The 10,519-nt window shown below is 49.5% G+C and overlaps 1 long non-coding RNA gene across 1 annotated transcript; it reads left to right on the forward strand.

Moving 5' to 3' along the window:
- The first annotated feature begins 1,567 nt into the window (after nt 1-1,567).
- Nucleotides 1,568-7,663, forward strand: LOC140631248 (uncharacterized). The gene is made up of 4 exons (XR_012028876.1): nt 1,568-2,120; nt 2,824-3,189; nt 5,840-5,952; nt 6,675-7,663. It is a non-coding gene; the product is annotated as an uncharacterized lncRNA (long non-coding RNA).
- Nucleotides 7,664-10,519: the final 2,856 nt, after the last annotated feature.

Below are 10,519 nucleotides of genomic sequence, written 5' to 3' on the forward strand. Positions count from 1 at the left end.
GTCTGCAAGCCAGGAAGAGAGCTCTCACTGGAACCCAAATCAGCCAGGCCAGCATCATGCTCTTGGATGCCCAGCCTCCAGAATTGTGAGAAAATAAATGTCTGATGTAGAAAGTACCCAGATGATGGTTTTCTGTGAGAGTGGCCCATGCAAACTAAGACAATACTCTGCACTTTCCTGAGTGGTGCTTTTTAAATTTGGGCATATTCTGTTCCTGAAGTCTTTCCCAGCAAAGCCACATCTATCTGCTCACTTCTCTGAATGTGCTCCAGTTTGGTTGCGTAGCAATGTCACATCCTCCATAGCAATTGGGTTCTAGCAGAAGATAAAAATGGTTTGATCACCTCACCCTTGGAAACCTCTTTAATTGCTCATTAAATATACATAGGTGATACGAATACGAAGAGATGATGACGATATAACTAAGGCTTATTCTCTTCTCAACATCATTTAAATGATGATAACTGACTCACCTGTATTTCTTCTGACTCACCTATTTATTGTCTTATTTTCTTTCTTGTACCCTTCTTGCTGCATTTTTTGAATGCAGGTGTAGAATTTATATTTACAACCTTTTTAACTGATTTTCTTTCAGATTCAGTCCTTTGTTCCAACATTCATTGTTTTATTCAAAAGTATTTATTGATCTTAAAGTATCTCCTCACACAATACTTATTAATTGCAAAGGGAAAAATTGTAAGTTTAGAGCAGAGCATCTAGCAGATACAACCATAACCAAGTGATCAACATTAACATCTCAGGGATAAGTCACACGAACATCATGTACCACCTGATAATGTGCTTGGAGAAAGACAAAGCATCACTCTTTGATCTTCTTGCCAAAAATACATAACCTCCAACTAACCTTGAGAAAATGCTAGACAGACCCAAATTGAAGAACATTCTATCAAATAGCTGATGAGAACTCTTTGAAAGTGTGAAAGTCATGAAAGACAAAGCAGGACTGAGGAGCTATCTCAGGTTGGAGGAGATGAAGGAGACATTACAGCTAAATGCAATGTGGGATCCTGGATGGGCTCCTGGGTGAAGAAAAGGATCCGGTGGGTTTGATGCTGATACCAGTTCCAGTGTGTGTTTCCCACACCACCAAGCAATTAACTCAGTTCTGACATTATCTACCTGAAGCAAGCATCAGATCCCACAGGTTAAGGGCTCAGTCTTACAAGACACCCAGCCCCTCCCCCCCACACACACACACTTCAGATGTCAGTTGCAAGCTCAGGTTGTCACCTGTGCTTCTGACAACCGGGCAAGAGGGTTAGAGGTTCCCAGTTCCTGGGGTTCCATGAGTTTGCTAGAATGGTTCACAAAATTTAGAGAAACATTTACTTACATCTACCAGTTTACTATAAAGGGATATAGCTCTGGAACAGCCAAGTGTAAGAGACATGTAGGGCAAAGTATGGGGAAGGGGTATAGGGTTTCCATATTCTCTCCAGGCAGCCACTTTCCCAGCATCTCCATGTTCACCAACCTAAAAGCTCTCCAACCCCATCCTTTTGGTTTTGTGGAGGCTTTGTTACATGAGCATGATTGATTAAATCATTGACCATTGGTGACTGAACTGGAGATGAGGGGAGGGGACTGAAAGTTCCAACCCTCTAACCACATGGCAACCAGCCTCCATCCTTATGTGACCTCCTCTGCAAAGGTCAGCTGATTAACATAACAAAAGGCAGTTTAACTGTTTTCATCACTGGAAATTCCACGTGTTTTAGGAGCTCTATGCCAGGGTTGGGGATGAAGACCAAGGAAGGATATGCTTCATATTATAAATCAGAATCTCACAGTAGGAAAATTGATAAAATTCAAATAAGATCTCAAGATTAGTTTAAAGTATTGGATCAATGATAATATTTTGGTTTCAATAATTTTACTATGATTTTACAAGATGTTAACATTAGGGGAAGATGGGTGAAGGATACATAGGAACTTTGTGCTATTTTTGCAACTTTTCCTTGAGTCATTTCAGACTAAAAGGTTAAGCAATATATTTACTGAGTATCTATTCTGTGCTATTCTCTGAGCTGAGGAGACAGTGGTGAACAAGACACGGACATTGCCCTAGGAGACTTAGAGCTTGGTCTGCAACAGGACAAGTAAGCATGCATTTTTAGTAGGACATTAAGTTCAGACAAGTCTATGCACTCAGGGCAATGAAGAGCACATAGGAGGATCAGAGAAGGCCAAAAGTAACATCTAAGCAGAGCCCCGAAGTTTGAGTAGAAGTTATCCAAATAAAAAAAGGGTCCATGCAAGAGAGATATGGGGAATCATCTAGGAAGAGGGGATAAGTTATGAAAAGCAGAGACTTTTGGAGATATATAAGTCCTGTGTGCACTGTGGGGCAGGAAGGGCTGGATGTGTGCATGGCCTGGGGGAGACCAGAGGGGAAGGGTGTCCATGGCACAGAACAGTGAGGGTGGAGCAGTAAGTGGGACCAGTTCTTGAGGCGGAGGCCTCCTAAAGCCCTGCTGAGGACTCTGGAACAGGAAGCCATTGAAGGGTTTCAAGTGGGGTTTTGAAATGAGAGTTAAGATTTAGTAACGGCACTCTGGCTGCTGAGAGATTGACTCAAGATCAGAAGAGGCTGGAAGGTGAGCTAGGTGAGGGGACAGTGGCCTGGTTGGTGTAGAAATCCGCAGATGATTCAGCGTCTTTGTGATTTCCACTTCTCCCTCTGGAAGAGGAAAGGAATTCTGTGAGTGCCCACTGTGAGCTGGACACTTTGTTTACACCCTTCACTTATGTGCCCATAAAAAGTGTATGTGAGCAGCTCAGCTGTCCTCATCTTATTCGTAGGTAACTGAGGCCCTGTAAGTATCCGTGATTGGCCTCTAGTCATTGAGGAGCAAATAGAGCAGTGGAGATCCAGCCCAGGTGTGCACGACCCCAGCTCTTCCTCTCTTTATGATCGTAAACATCACATCTGATGAACCATCAATCCCTGTCAGCTTCATGTCTCCAGCAAACCTGGCACCCATTTTTGGCCAGCCACATGAGAAACACAAAGACAAGGACGCTGTTATTCCTCTGGGACACCTCCCCTGCAGGAAAAGAGTGCTGGACACACACAGGTTACGCAGGGCAAGCCTTCCTTCACCACAGGGTCAGAGCACCCGACACCTGGTCCCTGGTCCCTCAGCCGCTCTGCACCCAGACTTCCAGGTGAGATGAGCATTCACATGTTGCTCCAGTTCGAGATTTATTGAATGACTTTAAATTATTTCTTGTTCAGATTTGTGCAGTTTTTCTTTTCCACACTTGGCCATGCTTCATGTTTTACTTGAATCTGGGGTCAAAGTATTTCACAAGATGGCCTTGGATAATTCGCTATAGAGTTCAAGGAAAGCAGGGACATTCACAACAAATTAGGCCTAAAATCATACAATTCTATGAATGGTTCAGTCTACAAGTACATTCTTGTGTTGCCTCTCCTCTCCTTGGGGTCATCATGGTATCTCTTGTCTTTGTAAGAGAGGTTCTGGATGTTTCTCCTCAAGACCTGTGTGTTTGGGTCCTGATGCCTTATTTCCCCAACCCTCCTTGAAACCTCTCTTCCCACGTTACAACGTTTTCCAGATCTTCTCACGTCCATTAGTCTGTAGCTGTGTTTCTCCCTACAGGTGCTCACCATGGCTCCCATCCTTCCTCTTTCCACTGACTCCCAGAAAAAAACCATACTTCTCACTGAACAATTTCAGCCTCAACTTAGGGAATCCACTTAGGGCCCAGAGCCTTTGGTGGATACTGATGCAGGTAGTTTGGGTTCTAGATAGCACAACGATGGTTCTTGTTAATTTAGTCCTCCTGGGACGACAGGCTTCTGGCCCTCCTTAACACCAGCTGCAAACAACAATAACAACAAACCCTCTACTGGAGTTCTTTTGGGAAAAAGCTACTTAAAAAGAGAACACCCTAAGGAACATTTTAATCCTCAGAATTGAGGTATTTAACATCTAGAAGCACAGCCAATCCTTATGTTACCAGGTCCTTTGGGTTATTTCTTTAAGACTTCAAGGCTGGAGTGATTGTTATGAGTTGTCGGGGCAGGTCCTAGGCAAGAGGAGAAATCTGCTTTAACCCAAAGGAATAAGTTTCTAATGATAGAAAAATGTAGGTGCCATGCTGGCAGTGGGGAAAGATTTTGTGCAGGAGGCTCCTGCCTCCCAAGGGCTCCCGTTGTATTCTCCTGTGATACAGACCTTCAGAATTTCCTCTCAGTTCCATGTAGCTCCTCCCCACGTGGAGGAGCGGGGATTTGACCCTCCGTAGAACCTCAGAGCAAACAGCCAAGCAACTATCTGCAGCAGTGGTGACCATTCCCTGTGGGAAAATAAGAGGGGGAGTGGGATTGACTGGGAAGCCTGTGGGTCCTTGAAAGCAGGGGCTGAGGGCTGGATTCATCAGGGTGCCCTTAGCACAGTGCTGGCACCCAGTCTGTGTGCTGACTCCCTAGTGACGAGTCCGCAACGGGAAACAATCAGACCAAAGACCAAGGATTCCACTTCTCCAACAAGCAAAGCTATAAACAGGGAGAACATTGTCTGTAGAGTTTCCACCCTAATACCGCCAGTCATGATAAGCATTCCCATCCCAGTGCCTTCCTGACTCCCCAAAGCTGTGGTGCCTGACAAAGCTGCTGTTGTCCAGGAAAAAGATGGTATTCTCATTTCTTTATCCTTATTTATTCAATAAAGATGTGGGAGAGGGAGTATAAGTAGACGGAAGTTATGGGCTCCAGCATCGAACACACCTGGTTCCCTTCCTGGCTCTGTCACTTATGAGCCATGTAATGGTGCAAAAATCCTTTAATAATGCAGAGCCTGCTCTTTACCTATAAAGGAGTAATAGCACAGATTACCTCAGAGGGTCACTGTGCAGATGCCGGGGACGTGGAAGTCCTGTGCTCATCACAGCCACTCAGGGACTCCGGCTGACGAAGCCGCCACCACCTTGAGCGCTGCCAGTTGGCTGAGCTGAAAGGCAGAGAGCTCTGAGGGGTCCCTTGTTAGCACTCTGAGTGGGTACCAGGCCCTTTTACGTCTGATTGGCTAGAACCAGTCACATGGTGCCACCCGCCACAGAGGGCCTGGGAAGTGCAATTCCCACAAGTGCCAGGGAGGCCGAGAGCCGGAAATATTTGGCAATTAGTGCAACGTGTAAAGTACCTAGCACTATGACCAGAATGTTCCAAACGCTCCATCCACACTAGCTGTATTTTAGTTTGGATCTGTTACATATAAAATCTTGTTTATGTATTACTGTAGTATATTCAAAAGTGTTAATGGCTGATAATTAATTGATGGAGGATGTTCTTCCTTTCAGAAGTACCCACAGTTTCATAGAAGACTCTTAGAGGGACCCCTGGGTGGCTCAGCGGTTGAGCGTCTCTCTGCCTTCAGCCCAGAGTGTGATCCTGGAGACCCAGGATCGAGTCCCAGGTCGGGCTCCCTGCATGGAGCCTGCTTCTCCCTCTGCCTGTGTCTCTGCCTCTCTCTGTGTCTCTCGTGAATAAATGAATAAAGTCTTAAAAAAAAAAAGACTGTTAGAGACATGATATCATAATTCAAGATGTGAATCTTGCTGGGAAGTGATGGTGGAAGGATTCAGGTTTCCTGGAGGAGGCTGCATCTGGGACCCAGCAAGATGTTTGGGCAACAGCCCAGCCACAAAGGGCCAGGGCTGACTTTCCTCGTGTGGCGCTGAGCACCTGAGTTTTCTGCTTGGGGCCTGGGGATTATTTACCATTTGCTCATTTGCTCATTGATTCAATTACTTTTTCATCAAGTGTTTATCGAATGCTTCTCTGTGCCAGGCACCAGGGATATGTCATTGAAGAAAGCGTCAACAATGCCTTCACGAGCTTGCATTTGATAGGAGACACTGAACGGCGACAACCTAAAGGAGCACATACATAGCAAGTAGATGGTGAGATCTCTTCCCTATGACTGAAGCCAAGTAAGGGGTGTAGAGGGTGGAGGGTGTTGCCATTTTATCTGGGGTGGCCAGAAAGGGAATGAGGGAGTAGGCTCCATGGAGACGTAGGAGAAGAGTGTTCCAGACACGGATGCTGGGACCTGCAACCTCCATGGCTCTGAGGGGAGAACCTTCTGAGCCTAACTGAGGAGAGAGCAGAATGGTGGAGCAAACAGGACCAGGGGGCTGGGGCATCGGGGCTTTAGTCTTGGTTCTGCAGCTGATTTACAACAGTTCCGGGAGCGACTGGCTTGTGAGGATGGGCTTGATTTGGATCCTTGACCTCCCTAAGCATCTGTTTCACTTTCTGTCAAAATGTCCGTCAATATGGACACTTCGTGCCCTCCCTGGGATGATGAAATGGGTTAATTCACATGGAGTATTGGAATCAGGATCTGGCCTCCTGGGCGCCCTCCCTTGATGGTAGCTGTTTCTACCAGAGCAAGTTGGTTCCCTTATGTGGGGTTCAGTAGCATGATCTGGAGAGATGGTCTCTCTAGGCTCTCAACTCAAAGATTTTTTTTTGGAAATCTGATGCTAATTTACATGTTATTCTTTGGACTATTTGCATGTCATGTGTTCCATTCTCACAGATTGTTTTTTTTGTTTGTTTGTTTGTCTCCTCCTCCTTTTTACACAATCTACCCCCTTCACCATCCTCCTGTTGGATTCAGCTTCTTTCCCGTGATGTTGAGTATGGGGTCCTCCATTTGTCTTTGCTAGATTTCCACTTCTCTCTGCCTCACTGGTGGGTTGTATTCCTTCCGGGAACTTCACATACTTCAGTACACTTGGTTGATTAAAAACATTCTTTCCATAAACATCAATACACTGGCAAGGATTTTTGTAGCAGAAACTTTAAAAAATGAAATTTCAGGCTGTTTTCTGTTTGGAGGCTGAGCATCTGGGAGAGGCGACATTAAGGGTGCATGAAGTCACAGACACACATGGATGGCCCTCTTTGCAACGTCGTCCCAGATGCCGACAGAGCATTGCACCCGGTCTAACGACTGCCCTAGCTGTAATGCCCGTGCAATGATGCATTTGCAGAACCTCTCTCATCTCATTAGAACCCGTGGTGCACCGTGTGCTGTCAGTGCTGGTGACCAACTGGTGCGCATTTTAGAACAGGGGATTTTAGGGTGAAGACTGAAACCAGAGATCCAACATCTCTTTCTGTGAACACAGCATCCTGTGTGAGACATCAACCCCTCTTTATGGCCTTCTAGGTCACAGAGTGAGTAAATGCACTGGGTACCAGGGTTGCTGGACATCCTTCCCCCCAGGATTGCTGGTCACTCAAGGTGAATCGTCCTGGTGAAAAGGAGAGAATGTGTAGTTAGATCAGCAAATCCAGAGGGCCAGCCCCACCACTTATGAACCGTGTGTCTGAGTCTCCTGTTTCTCATCTATAAAACACGAACACATTTTTTCTGAAGAATTATTTTAGAGAGAGATCAAGAGGGCATGAGTGGGGGTAGAGGGAGAGAACGTCAAGCCAACTCCCCACTGAGCGTGGAGACCGTGAGCCTGAGATCATGACCTAAGCTGAAGTCGGATGCTTAACCGGAGGAGCCATCCAGGTGTCCCCTTACCTATGTTTCAATAAATAAATGACAACATGTGCTTTTATAAACTGGTGACTTACTATCTTGTATGAACAATATGCATATTGATCTTGCTAAATAAATATATGGCTGCTCTTCAATTTTAGATTTTTAACAAGTTCATATCCTAACGAGTATGTGGAACTCCTTGATCAGGAAGAACAAAGAGAATAATGTGCCCAGTGGTGACTTCAAGTCAGGCTAAAGGTCAGCCTGGGTGGCCCAGCAGTTTAGCACCTGCCTTCAGCCCAGGGCCTAATCCTGGAGACCCGGGATTGAGTCCCATGTCAGGCTCCCTGCATGGGGCCTGTTTCTCCCTCTGCCTGTGTCTCTGCCTCTCTCTCTCTCTCTTTATTTCTCATGAATTAAAAAAAAAAAAAAAAAAGTTGGGCTAAAACCCAGAAGAAGGTGAATGTTGTTCTGATGCCTCTCCCAATCCTGCCTGGCCCTTAGAGGCTACTTCCCTATCTCCTAATGAGGGCAGACTTATGCACCTGTAAATTGACACATGTGTCAGGGACACAACGGGTCTCCGCAGGAGTGTCCCTTCCTCAGAGCACGTGGACCACAGGCCCGTGGAGGGACATCAGGACGGGGCCTGTAAACCCCAGGCTCCTGGCCCCCGGGTCCTCACCCAGCTCCACTTTCTAGCATGACTCACCCACATGAGAGCCCCACTCACCTACCGGGCTGTTTCCTGCCCCCGCCTTGGCTCTGGCCACTGCCCCTCGGCCCTTCCAAGTCTCCTCTACCTGCATGGTTCCCCCTCAGCTCCAGGACTGGAATCCCCAGGAACTACTCACCGCCCATCAGGGGTGATGGGGGCTGCAAGGGGGGGGCCTCCCTCCCTCCCTTCCCTCCCCAGCCTGTGACAGTCTGGTTATGGGGCCTCCCTGCCCCCCCACCCCCGCATCCTGCACACGAGGCCTCTGGCCAGGACATGAGCAGTGTTTTCTTCTTCTTCTTCTTCTTCTTCTTCTTCTTCTTCTTCTTCTTCTTCTTCTTCTTCTTTCTTCCTTTTTAAAGACTTTATTTTTTTATTTTTAATTTTTTTTTAATTTTTAAAATTTATTTATGATAGTCACACACAGAGAGAGAGAGAGAGAGAGGCAGAGACACAGGCAGAGGGAGAAGCAGGCTCCGTGCTGGGAGCCCACCGTGGGATTCGATCCCGGGTCTCCAGGATCGCGCCCTGGGCCGAAGGCAGGCGTCAAACCGCTGCGCCACCCAGGGATCCCAAGACTTTATTTTATTTTTATTTATTTACTCATGAGGGACACAGAGAGAGAGAGAGGGAGAGAGGCAGAGACCCAGGCAGAGGGAGGAGCAGGCTCCATGCAGGGAGCCCGATGCGGGACTCGATCCCGGGACCCCAGGATCACCCCTGAGCCACCCTGCGGGGTCTTGCATCCCCAGCCCGCCTGGCAGCCCGCATCCTAAGCCAAGTTGGCTGAGTGCATGACAGGTCAAGGGAGCTGCGGGAGCAAAAGAAGCAGCGCCGAGGTCCTAGCAGCTGGGGGACCCCGGCTGCGCGGGATCCGGGATCCGGGCGCCGGCCCTAACCCGGGGTGGGGGAGCGGGGAGGGCCGCGGCCGCGTCGCCCCGCCCTGGGGACACCTGCCGGCCACCTGCCGGCCACCTGCCGCTCCTCCTCGATGGGCGAGCCAACAGCGCCACCTGCTGGCCGCAGGGCCCCGGGTGCCCAGCGACGCGGGAGGTCTGGGGCGCCCCCTCGCGGGCGTTCGGGGGCCGCGCGCAGAGGACCGACCCGGCGGGGAGCCGCGCACCTGCGAGGCCTTGCAGCGACCCAGGGTGCAGGCGGGCGGGCGGAGGCCTGCAGGGGGCACGCGGGTCCCCAGCGTCCGCAGAGCTCCTCCGCGGGCACCTCCCGCCGTGGGGGGCAGCAGGTGGCCTGGAGGCACTCGTGCAGGAGGGAGGCGGGGCTGGGCGGCCAGCAGGCCTGCAGGGAAGGGGAGGCCAGGCTGCTCGGACCCACACCCCTGCTCCCCGGCTGGACCGCCCAGAAGGCCTTTCCAGAAAATCGAGCTGGAGCACAGAGGGCCCTTTCCAGCCCGCCCGGGCATGTGCAGCTCCCCGGTGCGAGGCGCCCAGGAGCATACCCGGCTCCGAGTCTCCTCTCCGTTCGCTCCTGTTACTGACGGTCCCCAGGGCCCTGGCCCGGGCTCAGCCTCGGCTCCGGTGTCAGCCGTGCAAGAGTGTCCGTGTCCTGGGAACGTGCGTCCAACTTGCAGTGCACTTCCTTGAAAGGCTCACTTTGTTTTGGGACAAGCCGCGTGCCAGTCCGTCCTGCCAAGAAACGATTGCTGTTGAACTGTTGGTTTTCACTGCTGTCAAACGCAATCTTAGGAGAAGAGCAAGGGGGCAGCCACCCTCGAGGGCCACCTGGGAGGGAAGACTTGGGGTGGGATTTTCTTAGAGCCCTCTGGGGAATTAGAAAAAAAAAAGAAGCAAAACAAGGAAACCCTGGAATGGTTGTGGTCTGATGAGTCGTGACAGCTACAGTCAGCGGAACCCCTCGGCAGAGGCACTGGGTGGCCCCGGGCCATTCCCTCAGCGCCAGCACCTCGCAGGGGCCTCCAGACCAGGCCCGACCAAGACCTGAAGCCCCGCTGTGGCCGAGCTGTGAGCATGAGCCTCGAGTTCCTCTTTATTCCAAACGGAGATGGTCCTGCAGGGTTCCCGCCTGAACACAAAGGTTGGGGGAAATAAAGCAGGAATCTCCAGTATCTGTGCGGGTCTGGCTACTGAGGGGCGTCGGACAAAATCAGCGGAGATGCTTCCTTTTCAGTAACACCTCGGAAAGACCCCGGGAAGCATGAAGAGGTGAAAGTTGATGCGACTGGCTTTGTTCTCTTGTCTGTTTTTGGTTCTAATAAGAAGTATTCAAATGC

This window comes from Canis lupus, chromosome 3 (genome assembly GCF_048164855.1).
Source record: "Canis lupus baileyi chromosome 3, mCanLup2.hap1, whole genome shotgun sequence".
Lineage (NCBI taxonomy): Eukaryota > Metazoa > Chordata > Mammalia > Carnivora > Canidae > Canis > Canis lupus.